Source organism: Trachypithecus francoisi, unplaced genomic scaffold, assembly GCF_009764315.1.
Source record: "Trachypithecus francoisi isolate TF-2019V2 unplaced genomic scaffold, Tfra_2.0 Contig01440, whole genome shotgun sequence".
Taxonomy (NCBI): domain Eukaryota; kingdom Metazoa; phylum Chordata; class Mammalia; order Primates; family Cercopithecidae; genus Trachypithecus; species Trachypithecus francoisi.
Genome location: NW_022681431.1, coordinates 20,340,773 through 20,368,095, shown reverse-complemented (window position 1 = coordinate 20,368,095; position 27,323 = coordinate 20,340,773). Strand labels below are relative to the sequence as shown.

Genomic DNA, 27,323 nt, shown 5'->3' with positions numbered 1-27,323 from the left:
TGACAAATTAGAAAACTTATTTTAGCTGTTCTTAGCCCCTGATACCTGATGATTTTGTCTGGTTCTTTTTTTTTTTTTTTTTTTTTGACAGCTTGAAAATATTTTTTTCTGAAAAGCTTTCATAGAAGTCTTTTAAAAATGTGGTTCATGAATCTCTGTTTTGCAGGTTTTTAAAAACAGACTAAATTCTCATGTATCTGAAATAGTGTCTACATATTTCTGTTAACTCCTTAAGATCATTTTTAACTTTGTGAGCCTGGTGATGGGATTGATTGATTGATTGACTGAGACAGGATCTTGCTCAGTTGCACAGGCTGGAGTGCAGTGGCATGATCATGGCTCACTGCAACCTCCACCTATTGGGCTCAAGCGACCCTCCCACCTCAGCCTCCTGAGTAACTGGAACCAGAAGTGCATGCCACCATGCCTGGCTGATTGTTGTATTTTTTGTAGAGACAGAGTTTTGCCATGTTAGCCAGGCTGGTCTCCACATCCTGGACTCAAACAATTCGCCTGTCTTGGCCTCCCAGAATGTTGGGATTACAGGTGTGAGCCAAAGGCCTGGTGAAGGGTTTTAAAGAAACAAATCTGCTGGTGCTAAATGATACCAAAAAAACTGGTTTACATATTTTAAGAAAAATACATTGCCTCATTAATTTATGTATAAACTGAAATAACTAGTTTGAATTCTTCACCCCCTTCATTTTACATTTAACTTGGGAACACACCAGAACTTCCAAGGTTTATTCCCTTGCCTCTAAGCAAAATGCCTTATACATGAATTTTCTTGTCTCTGCTGCCCCTGAGAAGTAAGACTAACGCCCTCCTCTTCCTCTTCCTTCTCAGTCTACTCAACATGAAGATGACAAGGATGAAGACCCTTATAATGATCCACTTTCACCTGGTGAATAGTAAATATATTTTCTCTTCCTTGTAATATTTTCTTCATGTTACTGTATTATAAGAATACTATGTATAACACATATAAGATAAAAATATTTATTAATCAACTGTTTGTGTTATTGATAAGACTTCCAGTCAACAGTAGGCTATTAGTAGTTAAATTTGGGGGGGTCAAAAGTTATACTTAAGTTTTTGACCACACAGGAGATTGGCACCCCTAATGCCTGCATTGTCTGAGTGTCAACTGTACTTCAGATACCTTCTCTTTAAGGACCATGTTCCCCCACTTACCACTCCATATATTTGCTTATCAATATAGTCTGAACATAAATCTATGGAGACTTTGTTTTCTTCCACTTTGATAAACATTTTATCACAAAATCAGTTTGTCTCTCTCTTTCCCTCTTTTCTCTCATTCCGTCTTTTCTTTTGTCTCTCTAGTTCATCTCTCCTTCCTCTTCACCTTCTGTTTTCATTAGTTTATTTCTTATTTCTGTATTAGGTGTCTTGATTTCAAACATGAGCAAACAATACAAATTCAAAATGAGAGATATTCTACAAAACACCTAAAATAGGCTTTAAAATCAATGTCATAAATAACAAAAAAGACTGTGAATGTGATCTAGATTAAAGGAGACTAAAGAGACATGGCAAGTCAATGCAATGTGGAGCTACTGATTGGATCCTGCTCCAAGGGAAAAAGAGCTATATAGGATATTATTGGGACTACTGGGGAAATCTGAATAAAAATATTGTATCAAAGTTAAATTTCTCAAGTGGGAGCACTGCATTGTGGTTATGCAAAGGAATCTCCTTGTTCTTAGACAATATCTGCTTAAGAATTTAGGGGTGAAATGTCATGATGTCTTCAACTAAACTTTAGATGGTTTAGCAAATAGAAAAACATTTATACATATACACACTAACACATACATAGAGGAAAATAAAACTGGCAGCCTTGGTCTGTCTCTGATTTTCTGCCTTTCTCATCTGATCTTTCTGCCATTAGATAAAAGACCTAGGCTTCATTAAGTAGGCACATGTGTGTGTGTGTCTGTGTGCCTTAGTCTGTTCTTTTTTCAACTTTTATTTTAGATGCAGAGGGTACATGCACAGATTTCTGTATGGGTAAATTGAGTGTTGCAGGGGTTTGCTGCATAGATGACTTTGTTGCCCAAGTAACAAGCATAGTACCCAACTGGTAGTTTTTCAGTCGTCACATTCCACTCACTCTACACTCTCAAGGAGGTTCTGGTGTCTATGGTTTGCTTCTTTATGTTCACGTCATTAAGTATTTCTAAAGTCTTGGTTAATTTGCAGTTATGAAAGAAATTCTTGTAATTATTGGAGTTAATAATTTATAAGTTAAATTTAATAATGGTATAATTTAAATTCATTTAAATCACTTAAATTCTGCCAGCAGTATTGCACTGAAATGTTCATATGGTTCATCCTCATAATTGTGACTTCAAGGGCTCCAACCCCACGAGGTCTTTTGATGGAAGGAAACCAATTGCTCATTGGGCAGGTCAACATTTCTCCTTTCCTTTGGGGTCCATACGCAGAGTGGTACCTCCCTTGTCTTACGAGACGATCTACAATGCAATGAGGCAGCGACCTTCAGATCCAAGGTCCTTCTTAGCTAAAATATCCCCTCCTAAGCTGACCCTGATGTACGAACATTTCTCGATGTTTGGAGTTCAAGAATACCTCTAGTGACCAGCCTGAATTTCTCTCTCTTGCACATAGTTCCAAATCCATCCGATGTGGAAAAGCTCATGGCTAATCTAACTTTGCATCCCTAGAAGTCCAGGTGTAATAATGTGCCTGCTGCATCCTTCTGGGGTAACTTCTATGACATGAGGATATCCAGCTTTTCAGAAAACAGTTCTTAAGTTGGTAACTAAAAATCCTCCATAGCATAAGTGAAGAAACACATCTGTGTACTACCAACAGAGCTGCACAATTGCATCCTTGACCTATGGGTATCCTGCTGTCAGTGGTACCTTCTAGACAAGGACTGCACAAAGTTTCTCACTCACTCAGGGTAGAACCCAACTTCAAGTATCAAGGACACAGGGCAATAATTTTAAACCTCTTTTTTTTATCTTTGTGGATATTATTTGAAACTTTCTGTCTTCCAGGACTATTGGAATAGCCCTGAATATTTCACAGATTCTTACAAAAATGCAAACTAATATTTGAGTCCATGTGGTTTGTGTGATTTTTTTCATCCTTCCATAATGAGTCAATTTTCAACAGAGTAAATTTTCTTTTGTCATAGATTATATAAATAGCTATCTGTTAATAGAATTCATTTTCATGTTTCTCAGGCATATGCTTTACTCACATGAAACAATCTCATTTATTTCACTGAAATAAAACCTATTCACCAAGTATCTTCCAATACCTAGTAATAACTTTATAAGGCCAATGGTAGTTCCTAAACTTGGGGTCAATTCTTGTTAACTGAGTACTCGAATTTTAAAAGTGCAAAAAATTTTTTACTTGTCTTGCAAGTCTTATCTACGCATAAAAGATCTGTTAATAAAAAATTGGCTGAAGGCAAGCTCAAGGCTAAGTTAGTGCTTCAAATGCAGGAGGTGTTCCGAGAATCTTAAGTGTGATTTAATTGTATTTGGTCTACCGCAGTTCATAATTTTGCTTTCTATGTGTTTCTAGAGGGGTGGTAGTTCCACACCCTGAAACAATTTAATAACAGAGCAAGTTTTAAGCAGTCTATGCCTAAATCTATTTCAAACTTGCTAGACATTAATATAAACATATCCACACCCTTAGAAATGCATCAACAGAGGCAGACAGTCAAGTGCAAAGAACAGCCTTTTAAAACAGACATGCAAATGCCATCAGACCAATGCCACACATTTCACAGGCACTTCTTTTGAATACTTCTTTTTACAGGCTTTAAGTATTTTCAAAGATTTTAAAAGATCACAAATATACTCTTCTGACTCTAACTCAAAACATGCAGGTATACGAGGTATACTTCTAAAGTCTACTCTTGTGATCTGCTTTTCCTATTTGCTATGTCACACGATTTAGGAAAAAACTTATTGTGGTAATCGAAAAATACTTATATTTCATATTCTGATCACCACAAAAACTCAATGCGACATGTTCATTTATTCCAATAATTTAATGGGTGAATAAATACTTGTGGTAAGGGCAAAATAAATTTCCAAAAAAAAAAAAACCTCATTCATCTAAGCAATCCTCTTGTTTTAATCATCTACTGTGCCCTTATTTTTCAAATATTATCCATGCAGCTATATCAAATATTGTACTGTATTGTTAGGAACAGGAAACAAATTTTAGCATGTGTATGCTGCAGAGATAATGCTGATGGCATGTGACACTACATAAATTATTATTTCTGGTCTCTGGAGGATCTGACAATGCAAAGTTAGCTCCTATCTTTACTCTCCACGTTTGGGCAGCTAATCTGAACAGCCTCAACACATTGAACAAATTACACAGGAAATCTGCAAAATATTATCAAGTAACAGTGAGCTTTCAGCTATGATCCCAGTGAAGTCTTCCCTGCATAAATGTGTAAAAAGCCCACCATCACACATGTGCAGATCCCACAGTGATAACTGGTGACTGACAATTATGTTAGCTAATGAAAGCCACACGAACATCATTAATCAATCCTCTATGCAGGCTGTCCTTTTGTTAATAGTCATGTTAGAAGTAGATAAATTACTATGGAGAGTCTCCAAAACTCCCCTGATCATATTTCTCCCTCTTTGGACTAACTCACAAAGTTGATTACAGTCCTGCAACAGAGTGGATAAACTTTGTGCTCTTCATCTGGTCTTCTCTTCCGAGCTGCACTCACAAATTTGGCTATAAAAGGGAAAGTTTGTCTTATCAGATGAAAATGTGTAAATACAGCTGTGTAAAAGGCAGCACAGTCTAGTGGCAACGGTATTTTGAATGCACCTAGGTTTTAATGCTCTGCTGCTGATGCAGTGGGTGATGTTGAGTTATATCCCGAATCACCCAACAAGACCATTATTTGTTGCCACCTGTGGTGATGTTGTGCTCACCCTGCCCTGTGTTCTAGATGAATCAGGCTTCAGACAGAATGTTCTTGATTCAAGTTAAATAGAGTTCCCTGTGAGCTGAAATGGAGTTGCGATTTGTCCCTGCTTATTGAGGAAAGAGGATGGCACCTTCATGTGAAATAAATGCTGCCATAAAATTCAGTATTTTGTTATAAAATATTCTCAAGCTGACTCTGTCTACCACTGGCAGCAAACTAAATCCAACCAGCAAACATGCTGGGAATAGGCTTCAAAGTAGGACTAAGATGGCTGGACTCTGGAAACTCCATTCTAGCAGTTCCATGTCCAACTTCTTATATAACACAACGATGTGTATATGAACTACTGAATAATTTATTTGCAAGTGTGCTGAATGACCTCACATCACATGCATAGAATGTGTCATTATACAACATAAAAGAATAAAATTGGGGGCACTATTTCAGCATTTTACTTTTAACACTCATCACAGTGGTGCCACTACGCCAGAGTTGGCTTCCTACTAGTGCTTCATTTTGATTTACCAAATATATTGGTTTCCTTTGGTGGGGAATTTTACATACGGATGTCTTCCAAGTTTCACTTCTCACAATTAACTGCTACAAAATGACTGAAACAGTATTAAGATATCTGATTTGAGGATATGAGCCACAACTAGCCCAGTTAAATAGTATACATATGCTAAGGCCATCGAAGATGATTAATCATATTGTACATCTGAAAACCATACTCAACTGACTGCATTTAAAAAACACACGTAGAGGGCTGGGCGCCGGTGACTCACGCCTGCAATCCCAGCACTTTGGGAGACCAAGGCAGATGGATCACTTGAGATCAGGAGTTCAAGGCCAGCCTGACCAACATGGTGAAACTCCATCTCTACTAAGAACACAAAAATTAGCCAGGCATTGTGACACATATCTGTAATCCCAGTTACTAGGGAGGTAGAGGCATGAGAATCACTCGAACTAGGGAGGCGGAGATTGCAGTGGGCAGTCCACTGCACTCCAGCCTGGGTGACAGGGTGAGAGTCCATCTCAAGAAACAAAACAAACAAACAAAAAACACATGTACAAACAGAGGGCCATTCAAGGAATTTATCCATACCAAATCAAACAAGGGTAGGTGAGTTACTAGCAGGGGGTCACAGTCCCTATTTGGAGGATCAGGCTATTGCCTGACTGTGTATGTGTCCATTTTGATTGATACTATACCTAAACATCAAAATTACTAAATTTATTGGGTGGAAGATACACAGGATCTCAGGCTCTCCTAACCCAAAGTAGGACTTCAAGTGTCTGCTGAAAGGATGAGGAAGAATCTGGAAGACAACGACAAAGAAGGAACCCAGGTACAAAATGATTCCAGAGGCCCCATCTATCTTCTCTACGACTTTTTATTACTTGGAATCATGGGGCTCTGTGACATTGTTTGCGTTCTGTATGCCACTGGGCTAGGACTCTTATGCTGCTCTGCTGTCAGATACTAACAAAAATGACACGTAAATCTAACGGGAAACTTGTCAAGTAAGTTGAATTATCTTTACTTTGAAGTTTTCATGTTCTGTATTTCTCTTATCTGGTCATCACTGTTGGAGGACTCTCAAACTGGACCCCGCCTCAGCTGAGACCCTGGTCATTTCCTTGCTGGCTCATTTATATCACCTAATGTCAGAGTCTAGCCAGATTGGTCAGATGGTTCTTGTATTATCGCAAGAAGAGCACATACATTTTCACATTACCTTCTCTGCTTTTTTTTTTTTTTTGGAGGCAGAGTCTCACTCTGTCACCCAGGCTAGAATGCAGTAGTGTTATGTTATCATAGATTACTGCAGGCTTGGAATCCTAAGCTCAAGTGATCCTCCTGCCTTAGCTTTTCATATATCTGGGACCAGAGGCACAGGCACACACTACCATGCTGTTTTTTTTTTTTTTTTTTTTTTTTTTTTTTTGGTATACAGAGATTCACTATGTTGCTCAGGCTGGTCTCAAACACCTAGCTTCAAGCAATCTTCTTGCTTCAGCCTCCCAAAGTGCTGGGATTATAAGTGTCAACCACCACGCCTTCTATGCCCTCCAGTCAAAGTTGCTCTTCTCCATTGACTGACCAGGGTCTACAGGATGCTGGTTTGCTCCCTTAACTGTTAATGTGCCTTGTTGTTACTACATATTCCCAAAGTTACCATTTGGTCAAATCTCCTTTCATCTGCAACAGTTCTGGTATGTATTTCATGTAAGATACATAATGATTATTTCCACTTACAGGTGAGGAGATGGAAACTGATAGGGGAACTTAATGTTGTAAGTCTAACAAGCTGTAGAACCAAAACTTAAACCTAGGACTGTTTATCATACCTAGTTTTCCTACAAAGTTTGAAGTAGAGGTAGAAAACGGAGAGAAGGACAGTAGATTAAAAATCTGGGAAAGATTACTCCATTTCATAGCCACTACAGTAAATTTTTTTGTTCTTATGAGCTATATAAATCAAATCACCTCTCCCCATTTGTCTGTGAGAAATTTACAATACTGTAAAACTCTACAAGGGAAAACGAATGTAGGTTTATTAGGTAAGATAATTTTTCACCCTGATAACTGAAATTAGTTATTTATTGAAATTAGCAATCTCCCTTTTCTATACAGTTCCTTGCCCTGTACTTCCCAGTTAGGGGCTAAAGATAAAAAACTTAAAACAACTATAATATATTTTCAAAGCCTATGAGATGAAGTTAAATAAAGTCCCTTTTATTTATAGTACATCTATATATAGTATATACAGTAGTATGTAGTATATACACATATACATATTTTATATATATATAGTACTTTCAACCATAAATGCCTTTGAATAATAACAGCTGATACTTATTGAGTACCTACTATATGCCAGGTATTGTTCTAAGAGCTTTAGGCTTATTAACGTTTTTAAGTTTCATGATAACTCCAGGAGGTATATATTATTATCATTATCCTCAACTTACAGATGAAGAAACAGAAACAGAGAGGTAAAGTAACCTGTCTAGAGTCACACGGCTGGTATACTATCAAGTCAGTATCTGAACCCAGGAAGTCTGACTCCAGAGCCCTGGCTCTTAACTACTAGACAATGTGCTAAAGATTTTATTTATTGATCTATCAATAGGAACCATATTTTCCTCACAAAACCTGGGATACACCACATGACATTATTTCCACACTTATTCCACGTGCAAAAGACAGCCTGAGAAATACAGTAGATATGCAAAATTGCTGAATTTTCTGAGCTACTTGGATAATTTAAGGGGAAATAAAACAAGACAATACTTGCAATTGGTGTTTAAAAAAATTCGTTTGAACTATGTAGTTGTTTATCTGTCATATGCCAAATGCCACAAGGGTTAACAGTGCTGTATCTCACTCCTGTGTTCACTGTGATGTGATAACCCCCACGTGAGGATACAGCAACAAAAGCGTCTTAATGGATTAATGTTGTTCTTTCGAGGTGTAAAGACAATACACCGTGACAATGAACACTGGAGCAAATCACTGCACCGTGGCCAGCAGCTGGAAGGTAAGTGTTCCACAGGCCTAATTGATTCTATCACCACAGCTGCCCCCAATTATAAGAACATCTCACTCTCGGACATAAAGATGTCCAGCAAGCTTCACTGAAGGCAATCAACTCACAGGGTTAAAATGGATCCAGTACAATTTTACCTAATTGATGTGTAGCAAATTTCACGTGACATAAGCTTATAAATATGATTTTTTCCATTGTCATAAAATAGGAGTTTTTTCTTATGTGTTATACATACCAGCCATATTCACTTCCAAAATGTTAAACAGAAAAATTGAGAAACATCTAGTTACTAAAAATTTAATATATATTTACTTATTTTCTTATTGTCAAGTTTTTTTTTTCTGTTCTGATGTGTTTATTGCTTAGGTAAATTTAGCACATTAACATGACTTTGATATGTTAATATTTGTCTTTATAACCATTTCTTTGTTGAAATACATTTAATTCATGTCACTAGAATTCTCTTTTTTATTTAAAGAAGAAATTTATTTACATGTTGTTCTAAACTAAATAAATTCCCAGGTAAGATGAGTTAGCACTTGATTATAGTTTTAAACAATAACTATGCGAAAACTTTTAAGCATTGCATATAAATGAACAAAGTTCCTGATACATGATCTAAGAACATTAGTTCCCTATAATCTATTTTTTTCACATAGCCATTTAAAACTTATTCCTTCTGTGAAAAAGAAAAATTTTAGCAGAGCTAATTCTGAAATAAATGTGTCCTTTCAGGACTTCTAAAATCTGTTTCTTTGTTATTTACTCAGACCTACTTTCTTAGTAATTATGGCTTTCTGATTTTTTCATTTTTGTCCACAGATGACTTATTAAAGAGAATGATACTAAAACCTTAGTACCTGCCAGGATTGAAAGCCTTCTTTACTCGTTGAGGTCTACAATATCAAAGTTAAATTTCTCTCTGCTCTGTTCACTACAGTTTTAAGTAACCAACGTTGCATCCCTTCTTCTGCAGGGTCCACATTTGACTTTCTGAGGACCTTCAAAGCTTTCATAGCCTCCCTGCACTTTTAAGCAGATCAATGGACAAATTAACAATTGAATTCCTTTTTTTGTTTTTTTTTCGAGACGGAGTCTTGCTCTGTCGCCCAGGCTGGAGTGCAGTGGCCGGATCTCAGCTCAGTGCAAGCTCCGCCTCCTGGGTTCACGCCATTCTCCTGCCTCAGCCTCCGGAGTAGCTGGGACTACAGGCGCCCGCCACCTCGCCCGGCTAGTTTTTTTGTATTTTTTCAGTAGAGAAGGGATTTCACCTGACCTCATGATCCGCCCGTCTCGGCCCACCAAAGTGCTGGGATTACAGGCTTGAGCCACCGCGCCCGGCCAACAATTGAATTCTTATCATTTTACTTCTACCCACAAGAAAGACCAGGGAAGGCAAATTCCTTATCTTAGGGTTCCCAGTGACATGAATTTGCTGAAGAGGTGGAAAATAACCAAAGTCAAATTAAACAGATCATTAACAGTAAGAAACTTGGTGCTACATTATTCTGTGACTACATTCTGTGGCCAGTATAACTTCAAGGCTGCTACACTTTCCCATACAGTCCTCCGAAGTCAAGCTGTATGATGGAAGTCAGTGCCCTTTGGTGTCATAAAACACACAAAAAGAAATTTTAATAAGAAAGAGTCCAAATGTGTAGTCTCCTCTATTTTACATAAAGCATAAATTCCTTAAAGAATCATTTGAAAGTGAAAGTGAGCTGCTTCCCATACATTCTGACACAATCCACTGACTCCCAGAATGTAATACAATTTTCTCAGCACAAAGACTCAAAAATGTTACACAAAAGAAGCCAACGTGAAGGTCACTTAGTGTGTCAACATGTAGCTTTCCTTACCCTACTATTAGCTACACTAGAGACCTTACTTGGATTGCACCATCTTGTGTACAACTTTTTTCGTGCTGAAATGAGATCATGTATGAAAGTACTTTCTAAAGAGTAGGCTAAATAGTGGTAGTCTAAGAAATGCCTTCTGAGTGAGCCTAGGGTAGGGCACTGATAGCGAAATTTGCATTCTCTGAAGGGAGCTTTAAACAATCTAACCATGAGCTCTCTATATTTTAATTTCCTTTAATAACATGATCAGTTCCACCCATGAATTTAATTAATTCCCTATGAATCCCTGAAGACACTGGCACTCCACTAGAAATATCTTTTGTTTGTTTTTACTTAGAAGGTTAATTAGATTCTTTGTTAATAGTTTGTAAGTCCATGAATTTAAATTACTGCACTCTACACATAACATCTTGAGCTTCTGCCACAAGCTTGATAGACCCTATCAAAAAGAATCGAGGCAGGAAACCTGGGTAAAGCACTTGTTTGGTCTGCAGGACGAAGCAGTCACAAAATTACTCTGAATCTCAATCATCTTGAGCAGAAAAAGGAGGGGAAATAGCACCTGCCATACCTATTTCAATACAGTTGTAAAAACCTAATTAAAAAGAGTAATAAAAGCATTTTGCATATTTTAAAAATTAATATTATTAACTCTGATTTAACCACCATCGATAAATATCTTTAAAAAGCCAGAAAATGTTAGGTTATATAAATCTAGATGGCACAAAATTACATAACAAATATCTGAAAAACTACATATACCTTTGGTCATTCTTGAGAGACACAAAAAACAAAAGAGCTGGAAACTATCAAGAAAAGTCATCAAAATGCTCAAAGGAAAGGGTGGCCGATATAAAGGAATACACTAAACATTATAGAATCACACAGACTGATACCAGGAAGGCCAGGAAGAAAGTAACTGTTCTTTAAAGTCATGAAATCTTAGAAAGATCAAAAGCAGTTTTTGAGAATTTGCAGAATACTGCAATGCTCAGAAAACCCTTGAAGCATGAAATATGTAGTTTCAGAATAAAAAAGGAAGGAAGTTTTGCACAATACAAAATATAACTTGGAAAATGCTTATTCAGGGGGGCTACACAGGAAAATGACTCAGGAAACAACACAAAGGAGAAAACATGGGCATTGAAGTCGGGTTAACCCAGGTTCTGATTCCAATTTTCCCACCTAAAGTCTCGTGGCTTGGCCAAGTTCATCTGTTACCTAGGTGAACTTCATCCTCATCTGCAAGGTAAGTTTACCTTCCACAGGACGGAGTGAGAGACTCAAAGAACTGTATCACATACTTTGAAAAGGATACTGTCATGCACATAATAAGCATCAATAACAGTTCATTTTATTTTAATAGCAAACTTATAAGGAATTAATTAAATTCATGGGTGGAACTGATCATATTATTAAAGGAAATTAAAATATAGGGAGCTCAGGCTGGGCGCCATGGCTCACGCCTGTAATCCTAGCCCTTTGGGAGGCTGAGGTAGGCAGATCACTTGAGCACAGGAGTTTGAGACCAGCCTGGGCACCATGATAAAAAATCAACTTTACAAAAAATACAAAAATTAGCCGGGTGTGGTGGCATGTGCCTGTAGTCCCAGCTACTCAGGAGGCTAAGATAGGTGGATCACTGGAGCCCAGGAGGATGAGGCTTCAGTGAACTGAAACCATGCCACTGCACTCCAGTCTGTGTGACAGAGCAAGACCCTGTCTCAAAAATAAGTAACAAAACAAAACAAAATAAAATAGAGCTCATGGTTAGATTATTTAAAGCTCCCTTCAGAGAATGCAACTTTCACCCTCAGTGACCTACCCTGGGCTCACTCAGATGGCATTTCTTAGACTACCACTATTCAGCCTATTGTTTACAAAGACTTTCATACACTATTTCCCTTGAGCACAAAAAGTTATAAGATGGTGCAATCCAAGTAAGGTCTGTAGTTTAGCTAATAGTATTGTACCAATGTTAATTTCTTAGTTTCGATCAATATAGCAAAGCTATGTATTATTAAAGGAGCCGAATGAAGAGTATAGGAGAACTCTCTGTCCTACATTTGCAAACCCTCCATAAATCAAAAATTATTTCTCCTAAAACTTAAGATGACTAAATTCAACTTGTGTCTTCTGAATAAGTCTCTTTTGAATAATAAGTCTCCCTCTTCCATGTTTCTATAAAACCATTATTATTCCATTTAATATAAGGTATTTTATTTTTACAGGTGTTTGTTTCACTTAGGAGACAGAGGCTCCTAGAAGTTAGGAGCTTTGTTCTTTTAATGCATCTTTTATCCTAATAATTAGCACAGTGCTCAATAATGTTTACTGAATGGAAGAACGAATAAGCAAGGTCAATCTGTGATTCAAATACTCCATATCAAGTGAGCCACTAGTTTAATGCACAGGATTTATATAGAAACATATTGAATTTAGGCCGGGCGCGGTGGCTCAAGCCTGTAATCCCAGCACTTAGGGAGGCCGAGACGGGCGGATCACGAGGTCAGGAGATCGAGACCATCCTGGCTAACACGGTGAAACCCCGTCTCTACTAAAAAAAGAAATACAAAAAATTAGCCGGGCGAGATGGCGGGCGCCTGTAGTCCCAGCTACTCGGGAGGCTGAGGCAGGAGAATGGCGTGAACCCGGGAGGCGGAGCTTGCAGTGAGCTGAGATCCGGCCACTGCACTCCAGCCTGGGCGACAGAGCGAGACTCCGTCTCAAAAAAAAAAAAAACAAAAAACAAACAAACAAAAAAAGAAACATATTGAATTTATCAGGGTTATCACTACCTTTATTACTCTATCATCTTAGCCCAGGATATGGTCTGTTCCTAGCCAAACACATTAGAATGCTCTATATTCTTCTTCTGGCATCCAACTAGTATATAGATCCCACCTTATTCATGTAGATAACTGGCTTCATTTCCTTAGGAATTTATCAGTATCCATTCATTCAACAAACATTATTGTGCATCGATTATATTGCTCTCACTGTTTTAAGTACTGGACATACAGAATTGAGTAAGAAAACCAAGATCCTTGTTCTCCTGGAGTTTACATTCTGGTTAGGGTGCAAGAGATAGAGACCTTAATAACCAATTAAATTTCTTTCACAAACAATTTATTTGTAAAATAAATCCTTCCTCTTTACAATCTGAGAGCACAAAAAATTGTTAAAGTAGCTATATTCTTTCCACTTAATCACACAACATAACTTCCTTTTCTATTTAAATTGAGGCTTTGAGAACTGATCACTAAATCAGTATATAACGAACTAATATTAATCAGTTGAACACTGTTCAATGGGTATTACGTCATTTGGAAAGCGTTTATTCCTAGTAACAACTTATTTTCCTTACTAAAACAATTAGTTATTAAAAATTACTAAGATACTATATTCTCAGTACTGCATTATACTATGTTACAAATTTACCACTTTAGGGCTAAACATAAGTAGTTCAGTATACAGATTAAAAGCCTGGTTCAGACAAACCCAATTTCAAGTCTTCGTCTCCCATATGCTAGTTGTTTGACCTTGGGCAAATATTTAAATTCTCTAAGCCTCATTTTACATTTTCTAAAATGTAAATGAAATAGAACCTATCTCATAGGGCTACTAAGATGATTAGATAAGATATTGCAATTAAAGCACATAGCACTCAGTGTGTGTCACATTGCAAGTACTCAACAAATGTTAGTAGTTATTCTTCTTATATTATCACTTAGGTTCTCAGAAAATTTTAGCAGTTTATGAAGCTCTCTAAATTAATATAAAGTTTTAAATAACTGCCCACTTAGAGCTGAGACAAGTGGAAAGAAATTCATTCCTGTAGCAGGCAGAATAATGGCTCCCAAAGATTCTAAATCCTGATTCCCAGAACCTGTGAACATGTTACCTTACACAGCAAAAGAAACTTCACAGATGTGATTAAGACCTTGAGATTAAGGATCCTAACATGGGGAAATTACCCTATACAGTCATTCCTCACTAACTGGGGGATTGGTTCCAGGACCCCCTGTGGATACCAAAATCCACAGATGTTCAAGTTGCTTACAGATGACCTCCTTATTAGCAGCTACGCAACTCACGCATAGGGAGGGCTGACTATATTATCCCGGTTCACCCAATCTAATGGTGTGAATCCTTAAAAGGAGATTATCTTCCCTTGCGCAAAGAGGAATAGTCAGAGATGTCATGTTGTTGGCTTGGAAGGGAAGTCCCTCTAAAAGGCGAAAAACGCAAGAAAATGATTTCTCTCCTAGAGCCTCCTGCAGCCCTGCCAACACTTCGATTTTAGCCCAATGACACTCCTCACAGAATTCTAACATTTAAAACTGTAAGAAAATAAATTCGTGAACTCATGTTGCTTTAAGCCTTAAAGTTTGTGGTAATCTGTTACAGGAGCAACAGAAAACTAATATGGTTCCAAAGGAGAAATCAATTGTGTTGGTTTTCTAATGTTTGCAACTCTGGAACTCATCTCATTAATTAATACACAGGGCCTTAGTACGTAAAAATAGATAAACCAGAGTGAGGTAGAAGAATTAGCTACATGTCACTTCACCACCATACCCTCCTATTCAAGGTTCAAGAAACAGCCCCACACCAAAGGGATTGCAGAAGCTGAGGAATGGAGGTGGAAAACCATTAGGAATTCAGAAATGAAGTTCAATCCCAGAGGCTGACCTCAACAGTTGTGACCCAGACAACCCTTCTTTCTCTCCAGCCTCAGTTTCTTGTGTGTAAAATGAAAAGTCAGATCACCTCCCAGTGCTGTTACACTCTAAAGTGAGCCATGTAGATCTAGTCTGGTTTTTTGTACATTGTGTTTCAGGTATCCACGAGCAGAGAGTCACTGACCTAATCTTTATATTTAAACATAATTTATGAATGCTAGCATCCCAGTGGCAATAGTATACAAAAAAAAAAAAAAAAAGAGAGAGAGAGAGACAGAAGAAAGAAATTCTACGAAATTTTCCAAGGCTTTCAAAAGTTTTGGGTTTCAGAGCCCAAACCCAAATACTGGTAGGAATGTGCTTAAATCTGACAGTTAAGGTAACAAAACAAAATAAATTATTTTTCTAGTGACTACTACTTATGTAGCAGTATTTTTGTCTTTGCTGATAAAAATATCATCATTTAGGAATTTTAATAAACCTAAAAATTTAAGCAAAACCCTCACAATAGCCTTTACAGATTAACATTACATTCAATTCTAAGTCAAGGCCTAATGAAATCCCTCACTTGGGAAGTACACACCATAGTTCTATGACATACTTCCTGTTTAAACTCTAGCTCTAAAGAAAGATATTTCTTGAATTACTTTGGTATACCTGAAATATCTTACATATCCCAAGGGAAAATTATAGATCAGGTCCAAAAATGTGCAGCCAATCTATTGAGCAATTATCTATTTGCAATGGGGGAAATCATTCTGAAATAAGTTAAAAGCTATAGAGACATAACACTTAAGAACCTAGGTCAAACCAACCTTATGGTCATGAAGGCCATTCCTGAACAATTGTATTGTCAGCACTGTGGGGGAAAAATCCATCAGCAATGCAGTGGACCTCTGTGATTTAACCATCGGAAAGTACCTCTGAGAATTCAAACCCTTAAGAATGTTATCATGATAGTAACAAAAACAAATGAGAACAGAGGATGTCTGCAATGGTTCTGCCAGCGTGTGTTAATGTGGTAAGTCAGACCTCAGTAGACACATGATACCAGCACATGAACAATTTGAAGCAATAAAGGACTGTTTTTTTTTTGTGATTAAAGAGACAACCTTAGTATTATAACACATGAAGATCTTATTTACAAAGATCTGGCCGGGCACGGTGGCTCATGCCTGTAATCCCAGCACTTTGGAAGGCCGAGGTGGGTGGATCACGAGGTCAGGCATTCGAGACCAGCCTGACCAACATAGTGAAATCTTGTCTCTATTAAAAATACAAAAAATTAGCCGGGCGTGGTGGCAGGCCCCTGTAGTCCCAGCTACTCAGGAGGCTGAGGCTAGAGAATCACTTGAACCTGGAGAATCGCTTGAACCTGGGAGGCAGAGGTTGCAGTGAGCTGAGAAGGCGCCACTGCACTCCAGACCAGGCGACAGTGCGAGACTCCATCTCAAAAACAAACAAACAAGCAAACAAAAACCTCCATGAGCTAAAAGGCCCATAAAGCTGCCTTCCTTACTGCAGGTGGTGGCTGGTTTTCTTGCTTCCAGAACCACTTTATATTCCTTTTATGTTAAACTATCTGGAAAAGCTGATGGCACAGATGAAGTTACAAAGACAGCTCCCCATTTTTGTAAGAAGTGCTATAATGATGGTATATACTAGTTACAAAAAAAAAAAAAAAAAGAGAGAGATGGATAAAGAAGTTAATACTGATTTCTGCTAGAAGAAAATGTCCTGAAGAACCAAGATCTGGAAAAAAAAAAAAAAGTCTTAAGTTTAAGGGTACAAAGATTCAACTAAGTTGTTGAGAATAAATGTTGTTAGAGCCATAACGATGCTAGTTTTTATTAGGTTCATTATTATTCTTCTTCTTGTTCCAGTTATAATTTCATAAGTTTTGAATTCTCTTCACCTAGCCCTACTTTTTCCAGAAGTTACTTTGTGTGTCATTTTGCAAAATGAGTTTTGTTTCATTTTGCTTTGTTTTTCCCAAAAAATGCAAGCATGGAGTTATAGCAGAAATGTCTGTGGCAGGACAGGGACCTGTCAGTGGTGTTGCATACAACTTCCCCAGGCCAGAGGTTCCGAAATTTATAACTGTATATATAAGTCACTTGAGCAAATTTATTAAAATGAATATGAAATATTCATGGACCCCATTGAAAGACTCTGAATCAGTAGTTCAGAGAAAAGCCTAAGAATATGCTCTTTTACTTGGAATCAACTTAGGTATCCATCAATGGCGGACTGCATTAAGGAAATGTAGTATATACACACTATGGAAGACGATGCAGCCATACAAAGGAACGAAACTGCATCCTGTGTAGCAACATGGATGCAGCTGGAGGCCATTATCCTAAGCGAATTAATTCAGGAACAGAAAACCAAATACTGCATGCTCTCACTTATAAGTAGGAGCTAAACATCAAATATTCATAGACATAAAGATGGCAAAAACAGACACTGGGGATTACTAGAGTGGGGAGAGAAGGAGGGAACAGGAGTTGAAAAACCAACTATTGGGTACTATGCTCACTATCTGGGTGATGGGATCATTCGTACCCTAAACCTCAGCACCATGCAATATTACTCATGTAACAAACCTGCATATGTAACAAACCTGCATATGTACCCATTGAATATAAAATATAAGTCGAAATTATTTTTAAAAAGAGAAAAATATAGGGGAAAAAAGAGAATCTGCCTTTTTATAAAAGCATCACAGGCGATTCTCATACAGGTGGTTGATACGGGCACAAATTTCTCATAAATATCAGTGTGTGCCAGGGGCAGCCCTCTCCAAAAGTCATACGGCATTTACAGAGTTAATGTCTACCCCATAAAGTCTTTCCAGTAAAAATGTGTTGTTGTTTTTTTTTAAGAAAAAATGTTTAAGATTTATTGCCCTGGGTAAATTAAAGGGAATTGAGACTTAATTTTGCTCCTGCAAAAATTCAGAATTTTGTAGAAAGAGACAAATGAAAATTATTGTTCAATTGGCATTAGGATAGTTATCTACAAGGCTCAAATTCTTATCACTCACATTCAAAATAATAGCTAGGAGTCAAGAGAGGGTTTAAAATTTTTTTTAAAACAAAAATAAAGGAGAGAAAATGAGGGAAAGAGAATCAAATATTCCAAAAAGTTTCTCCTGAGCTAAACACCTCCTTCCATTTTTATATGTCATGTGAGGTGGACTATTCTCTATCTAAGGGCTAAAATTAATTTCATAATATTTAAACAACTGATTTAAAATAATTACATTATTTGAAAATTGCTAAGAGAGTAGATTTTAAATGTCCTCACCACAAAAAAATGGTATGTGAGATGATGACGCATATGCTGAATAGCTTGCTTTAGCCATTCCACAGTGTATGCATATTTCAAAACATCACGTTGTATACCATAAATACATACAATTTTATTTGTCAATTTAAAAATTAATTAAAAATAATTTTTTCAAAATAAAACACATATTAATCAGGAACACATTTATTTTGGAGAGTTCCTATAAAGGTTGCTTGAAAATACTTTTTTCCTAAACTTTAAAGCTATGTAAGACAAATAACCCATTTTAAATTTGTGCTTTCTATAAGACTAGCATATCTGGGTCCTCAGATTTAAATGACTACATCTAAAAAATGATAGTTAAGAATTATAAAAGGTGTTAAGAACTGCCACTCCCAGACCAAGTTTAACCCTTATTAGGACACTCAAGTCTTACTTTCGTGTCACCATTTAACCTTTACAAGAATACTTACTCAAAATTTCCTTACTTTATAATTATTTTCTAGGCAACCATGAGCATTAAATGCCCATGGGGATATTATTATCACCAGTGTAGATCTCTCCTTTGAGATCCAGACTTTGTTAATGTTGCTTATCTAAAAATGCATAAATATCCATGCAGTTGAGCAATCCTAAAATACGACTTTTCATTTACTCACGCCCTATCTCCAGCCCACTACAAAGCTCAGTTTGTTTTACTACCACCCACCCCCGCTTTCCCATCCCCAACCCTTCCAGGAAGGGAACTTTTGTAGTATTAGGCAATAAGCAGAGCCAATGAACTAGTAATTAGTCAACTATAGAGCAACCACAGAAGTAGGAAAGAAGAGAAAGAAGAAGTAGGCCAACCACAAGGCAATTGAACATGAAGTGAGCTAAAACATGCATCCTAGAAAAAGAAGAAGTAGCCAAGAATGAAGCATCATGAAGCATGGCAATGCCTATCATGAATGTCCATGCCAGAGGGGTATGTCCAGCCAGCACGGAACTAAGACAAAGGTCAATTGTGAAGCCTAGGGAAAAATCCGAAGCTGGAGTTAGAAGAAGAGGTATTCCTAGGGAGCAAGGAATGGGGTTTATAATCTGCTGCTTAGCTTTACTCTATGTTTGGCTTTAGATTTGTCTAGGGTTTACTTCTGTTCCTGAGTCATCTGGAGTTCCCTGAAAGCAGAGAACTCCATGCTTTCAAGGTTGAAGCATAACTGATTATCTCACAATTTGGCATTCTGAACAGGATTCAAGGTTCAGAAATTCTATGTACTAACAGAGGTGAGTTAGGTGGCAAAGTTGTGGTGTAAACTGTATGAAACAAACATTACACATCGTGTTAGGCCATTCTTGCATTGCTATAAAGAAATACCTGAGGCTCGGTAATTTATCAAGAAAAGAGGTTTACCTGGCTCACAGTTCCACAGGCTTTACAGGAAGCCTGATGCTGGCATCTGCTAGGTTTCTGGTGAGGCCTCAGGGAGCTTTCAATCATGACAGAAGGCAAAGGAGTAGTGAGGACATCACATGGTGAAAGCAAGAGCGAGCAAGCAGGAGAGAGAGAGAGAGAGACCACACACTTTAAAATGACCAGATCTTAGTCATTATCACGAGGACAGCACCAAGGGATGGTGCTAAACCATTCATGAGAAATCCACTCCCATGATCCAGTCATCTCCTACCAGACCCCATCCCCAATGCTGGAGATTACAATTCAACATGAGATTTGGGTGGAGACAAATATACAAACTATGCCACACAGTGATCTGATCAACCACTGAATGTGAGATTTCTTAGAATTATACATTTGGGTAAGTTTATTAAAGGCCTTTCAAAGACCTGATGAAATGAGAGAGGGAATGAGGCCTGGAGATTGTAAAATTAGAGACATAATTATGGAATGTCTCACCCACTTGGAATCTGAGTAATTGCATCTACCAAACCAGATTAGTAATTTATAAAATCTTCTATTCTGTTTAAATTTGGGAGGTTACAGTATTATGCTCCTGAGGTCTTTAAAAGGCCTTTGATACACTTACCCAAATATATAGTTCTAAGAAATCCTAACTCAGCTTCCTAGTGAAAAGATAGAATTGGCTGGAACATAGAACTGCATATAGAACATAAGCAATGCCAGGTAAAGAAAAATTGAATATTGCTACAACAAATGGTAAGGATATATATTTTATGTTAGGATATTGGGATAATAGTATCTCTTCAAGGAATATTATAGAGCATAGGTCAGCAAAATATGGCTCACAAGCCAATTCCTGCCCACCATCTGTTTTTGTAAATAAAGTTTTATCGGAGCACAGTTGCATTCATTTGCTCATAAATTGTCTATAGCTACTTTTGTGCTACAACTGCAGAGCTGGGTCTCTACAGAAATGTTTGCAGATCCCTGTTGCCGGGCATCAATAAGTCATCATGGAACATCTGTAGAATTTCATCTAGCAATAAGAATTGGCAGGTTTCATAAAGCTAGACAGCATAATGGGAATAATCCATGGAGGGTCTGCATTTTGAGGTCTAAGAACAAACTGGATATATAGAGTAGAATATTCAAAATGTTATCTGAGAATGCTAAGGGAACTAGAACCCCATTCAGATAAGAAGAGGAAGCTAAGATATACTTATGGTAAATGTTGCCATTACCCAGTTCAGGCAAAACATTGTTTGCAAGTGGGGATAGGATATATAGATTAGGAAAAATGGTGGAGAAACTAACCTCAAAGTCAGAAAATAAATGTTACAAATGTGTAGATTAATATATTGTTTGATATATATTTATGTGGAGTGTGTAATTTTATTTGATGATGATATCCTACTTAGAAAAAGTGAGATGACAGATTCACCCAAATTGTGACTTTGTAGAAACCCCCTAGGTAAGGACAGTTATCAGAGAGAGGAAATGAGGCCTGTAGAATGTAAAATTAGAGACATAATTATGGAATGTCTCATCCACTTGGAATCTGAATAATTGCATCTACCCAACAGAGGAAAATGCTTCTGTTGCTGGATTAGTAATTTATAAAATCTTCTATCCTGTTTAAATCTGAGAGGTTGTGGCATTATGGTCTTTATAACTATCAATGATTTTCAGCTACTGTATAACAAAGATAGCTGAAATAAGATGTAACTGAAAGTTAGGATAGTACATTGCAGTCAAGATGACACTATGCTGGGATTAGAACTGTGACAGGGGATTATTATTCTTGGAGGAATAAAGCTTTGGCTTAATACATCAAATGTGTACAGTAACAATAGTAGAAGAAATTTTAAGTGATATCTTAGAAAATTAATCCTGTACCTTGCTTATGATGTATGGATGACATCCTGTGCAAATTATTCCTATGAAGGCTCTAAGATCATTCACATTGCTTATAAAATTGTGCTGAGTTTTTCTGAGGGAATTAGCAGAAAGAAGCTAAGTACGTAAATTTAAAAAATTAAGACGTTGAGGAAAACAGATTTTGGAAAGACTTCAGGAGTGTGCCACTTATGTCGTAAGCATTTCTAAAATGTGTTGCAATTGTTTCTTTGAAAACAGGAAATGAGAATAATAAAAGTGGGTGAGAAAAAAACACTTGCGGTAAAAAGTCAGAAGACAGGAAAATTTTAAAATGTCGGCAACTTAGAAATATAGAGAAGACAGGACATAAAAGTGAACATAAAAGGACAAAAAGCTAGTAATAAACTGTGTATAAAAATTACGTGGGGTTTGGAGTCAGTCTAGGGATTGAGTTCCAGTTCAGACTCTGGCAATTTCTATGGCCATGTGTGTATATTTGTAATTTAAAATGAGCATATATGGTCACTGCCTGTACATAATTATTTACTAAGTTGTCTTACCATGGAAATTTTCCTACTTATTTCTTTTGAGTAACTTTCAAAATTCTGCTTCTGTTGTACCTTAATTGCAAGTCACTCAATTTACTCTTATTGGTAGTAACAAGAAAAAGATGAAACCAGAGTTTTGAAATAGACAAGAAGCAAAAGTAATGGCAAGAAGAATGGAGGTGTTTGCAAATAAAGCTTGAAGAAAGATGTGAGTACAAGGAAACCTAGGCCTTGAAACAAACGAACAAACAAACAAACTAGCTTCTGCTGGCTGATACAAAGGCAAAAGAATCTAAAATTCGTACATGAAGTCTGAGCTGGGGAGGTGGGAAGAGACAGGACTCAAGCAGGAAGAAGACACAAGTCAAAATCCTGAAGCTAAAACCTGAATGTCAACACTTCCTCACAGGTGCTGTAAAACCACGATGGCATTGACTATTTGACTATAGGCCCAGACCTTTGGTAAGAAAGTGCTGTTGAAAATCTCCTTGTATGCACATTATTTATAAAAGAGCAAGTGAATTTACAAGCATCCCAAGCTGCAAAGGAACTAAGATCCTAAAACATTTCTAGTGAGAAAGGAATGCTAAGCAGAAATTAATAATAGGGCCTGGCATACATTATTACTAGTTTCGAATGTAGATGTCATGTCATTGCAGTATCTTTAATTTGGAGCACTGTCTTTATTGTTTTATGTTATTGGCTATAAAAATATTTATGAAGACTATAATAAGTTCACTCCTAACTTCGATCCTCTTAACCCACCTTTCCTACCATAGGCTTTTCTAGGACCTAACCAGGCACAGTTCATGCGGACATCTATATACATGTTGCCCATATATTCACATATAAACTATACTCTTCTTTCATACACAATATGGAATAAGGAAGGCACTTTTTAGAAATTTGGTTCAGATTAACTTTCTGGGCATGGCAAACTCAATGCAGATTCATATCATTCATCTACACTCCTGTTACCAATACCTTATAGTCATAATTCATATTAACATGATTATCTTAGTATTACCTAAAATATCCACAATCATTAATAATTTGTATCAATACAAAATAAAGTATGTGACACTTTATCATAAACGAAGGGTTCTTTCAAAAGAAGGGTTGATACCAAGGACTTTCTGAAACTGGGAAATTAGAACTTTCTGAAACTGGGAAATTAGGACTTTCTGAAACTGGGAAATTAGGACTTTCTGAAACAGGGAAATACATTGAATGTATATATTTACATACATTTGAAAATATTCTGATTGAGATTTATTCATCTGAACAATTACCTTAATGATAGAGTGAAGCAAACCACTTATTTAGAAATATCATTTAAATTTTTTCCGATGAACTGGATGAAGTTCAAGGAGTGGACAACACCAAAAAAAAATTAAAAGCAGGTCCTTTCTTTTCTGGAGTTTTTATATATAAGTAAGAGTTTTATTTAAAAGCACTTCCTACATCTTTAGCATACAAGCTCTTCACGGATAAGAATCATGTCTGTTCTATTCTCTGTTTATTTCCAGTACCTAGTGCAATGTACGGAATGTATCAGGTACTTAATAATTATGTGTTGAATAAATGAAGTACAAGCTTCCTATAAGACCTAAAATAAAAGTTTTTTTTTTTTTTTTAAAGAAACAGCAGAACATGCATGTTATATAGAAAATATAAAGATAAATATCAGAGGCCAGGAGCAGTGGCTCACGCCTGTTATCCCAGCACTTTGGGAGGCCAAGGTGGGTGGATCACTTGAGGTCAGGAGTTCGAGACCAGCCTGGCCAACATGGTACTTTTCCCATCATTTTCAGCTCTAGTTTTCTTTCCTAAAAACAAACCCTCTCAACAATTCTAGGTAATTCTTTTTCTGATAGTTATCTTCCTTTTTTTGTTTTTTTTTGTTTTTTTTTTTTGAGATGGAGTCTCGTTCTGTTGCCCAGGTTGGAATGTAGTGGCGCGATCTCAGCTCACTGCAACCTCTGCCTCCTGGGTTGAACCAATTCTCCTGCCTCAGCCTCCTGAGTAGCTGGGATTTCAGGCACACACCACCATGCCTGGCTAATTTTTGTATTTTTAGTACATGTCTGTAATCTCAGCTACTTGGGAGGCTGAGGCAGGAGAATCGCTTGAATTTGGGAGGCAGAGGTTGCAGTGAGTCAAGATCGTACCATTGCATTCCAGCCTGAGTGGCAGAGTGAGAGACTGTCTCAAAAAAACAAAAAACAAAACGACAAAAAATGATCTTGGCTAATCTCGGCCTTTCAATGTAACTTACTACTTCCACAGGTCTCGGCCTTTCAATGTAACTTACTACTTCCACAGGGTAGACTGAAAAACTTTTTTTTTTCCATTTCAAAGATTTTCATCTTCACATGGCTGTTGGATGAATTACTTTTGTACTTATTTATCATCTTTGTGTGTTTTTTATTTCTCCGTACTAACAAGATACTGCCTGTAAGTAAAAATTTGTTTTGCCACATTTGCTAAAACTATACAATCACAGCAAGTCTCTCAAACCTAGATACTATTTTCAAAGATCTCTTTTGACTTATTCAGGCATGCAAACTTTCATAGTGGGCAGGATTCTCTGCAGGCATGATCCTAAAACTTTGGGGAACATCAGAATCCCACAAACAGCTTATTAAAACACAGGTTGCCAGGCCCTATCCCGGACAGCTTCATTCCAGGAGCTCTGGGGCGAGGCCAGGGGATTTACACTACCAATGAGTTTACAGGTGATGTTGATGTTGATTTCACCCAGCAGAAGAAACTCTTACTAAATGTCTCCTGGTGTTCTATCATTTGAAGTACTTGGATATATTCCCAAAGCGTATCTCTATCATCCATCCTTTGGTAATCCTTGAGTTTTTAAAAATAAGCCTGATAATTTTAATTTATCTAAATTTAACTTAAAGAACTGGTGGATAAACCAAAGCAAACTCCAAAGCCCACAGTGTAAAAGCATAAAAAGCTCAAAGAGATTCAATGAGTTAGTATTCTCTTGAAGGCAAAAGTGATAACAGCTCATTTGGAGGAAACTTCACTATTGAAACAAGCATTTGGGGATTTATGATGTATTTTAGACATATAGGAGCAACTGTCAGGAGAAAATGGGCTCTATTGCAAACAAGTGATTCCCAAGCAGCAAATGACCAATCCCCTCCCATTCATATCCTAAAACATATTATTTTCTGCTTTAATAATACTTAGGCCTTAAGAATAACGGAAACACCTGGAGTTGATTTTAACACCACTTTCTAACCCAGGGAATGGTCCAAATCCCATCAGGCTAAATCTCACCCTTGACCTGCCAAATATGATTACTGGAGTCCAGTCACTTCCCTGCATTCTGCAGCTGTTCTTCCCCCTTCTCCCTTCATAATTATCACATCTACTTCTCTGCCCAGAACTCTAACAGCAGTAAGAGCACACACTGCCAATTCAAGTGGAAAAACAATTTCTTCAATTGACACTCCAAAGCAAGACGCCTGTGTTGACCTCTTCTGCCAACTATTTGTCTAGGCAATGCACACGCCTTCAGACATTTCAAAGGCACTTTCATTGGTGATGGCCTGAAGCAGGCACTGCTAGGGTGAAACAGCAACTTAAGAGTGCCAGGGCAATAAAACACAATAGTCTATATAAAAAAGAAGTGAGGGGCACCCGAAGTTTTTACGTCCCAGACAAGGCAGAAAGTGCAGTTCCAAACCCATCTGCATAGATCCAGTGGCACCAGGTAATGGACCACCAGGCTGCGACCCTCTCCCTGCCCTGGCTATGGGACTTTGGTCAAGTCATGTAATCGCACATCATTTTTCTCTTGAAGGCTACGCATCAGACTAGGCCAGAGAAATTTCTTTTTTTAGTCTAATTTTTGATGCACTGGCAAAACCTGGTTTCTTCTCTTGCAAACTTGGTAGCAAACACAGCAATTGCATTCAGTGAGATTTACACCTTGTCAAATTTTTCTTAGCCATATTTTGCCCCATTTCATTGAGATTTTTAGGATTAACCCATTGACATTTTGGTTTATAAAGTCCATCCCTTCCCCATTTGAGGCATTTCTTAGAGATCTTCTTTCTCAAAATTGACCAGATATAAACTTGCTTAGATTCTGAAGGCTAACAAAACCAGAGTTTATTCATCCACAGAATGCCACTGGCCGGGCGGAGTGGCTCATGCCTGTAATTCCAGCACTTTGGGAGGCCGAGGTGGGCAGATCACTTGAGGCCAGGAGTTCAAGACCAGGCTGGCCAACATGGAGAAACCCTGTCTCTACAAAAAATACAAAAATTAGCCGGGTGTAGTGGTGCATGCTTATAATCTCAGCTACTCAGGAGGCTGAGGCAACAGAATCACTTGCGGAGGTTGCAGTGAGCTGAGATCGCGCCACCGCATTCCTGCCTGGGCAACAGAGCAAGATGATGTCTCAAACAAAACAAAACAAAATGCTACTTTCTGAAAATCCCTAACTTAAGTACTCTTCAGATCAACAAATCGTTTCTGAAGTATGAATATTTCCCTAACATTTTTAGTTCCTTAATGACTAATGATTCCTCTTCCACTTCTGGAAGGTAAGTTTCTCACAATAACCTTCTGGCTGGAAACAATTAAAAGTGCTGAATGAAATATAATAAACATCACCTTAAAAGAATTTGACAACAAAGATCATTTTTTGGACAAATTCTAAGGCAAATCTCAAACATTAGAGATAGATGCAAAATAGCTGGACAAAGCAACTACTTTTTGAAGACGGCATTTGCTCATGCTGGAGAAAGGGGTAGACGCTCCAGGATCTGCCTAAAGTGGGGAGTCTTAGAGTAGACCCTCTTCACATTAAGCTGGGACCCCAAAAGGAGTAAAGAACCCCAGAAAAGCTACACCAAATCTAAACATACCCATTTAACCCCAGAGAACTAAAGACACGCTTTTTTTTTGAGATGTTCTGTCGCCCAGGCTGGAGTGAAGTGGTATGATCTTGGCTCACTGCAACCTCCGCTTCCCAGGTTCAAGCAATTCGCTTGCCTCAGGCTCCCAAGTAGCTGGGATTACAGGCGCCCACCACCAGGCCCCACTGATTTTTGTATTTTTAGTAGAGATGGGGTTTTGCCATGTTGGTCAGGCTGGT

At 37.6% G+C, this 27,323-nt stretch overlaps 1 protein-coding gene and 1 long non-coding RNA gene across 12 annotated transcripts in view; one reads left to right on the top strand and one right to left on the bottom strand.

Moving 5' to 3' along the window:
* Positions 1–27,323, bottom strand: part of NRG1 (neuregulin 1) — a 1,143,721-nt gene that overhangs the window by 177,458 nt on the left and 938,940 nt on the right. The window lies entirely within an intron of this gene.
* On the top strand, positions 6,327–9,632 carry LOC117094627. Its single transcript, XR_004441615.1, has 3 exons — positions 6,327–6,499; positions 8,452–8,520; positions 9,352–9,632. It is a non-coding gene; the product is annotated as an uncharacterized LOC117094627 (long non-coding RNA).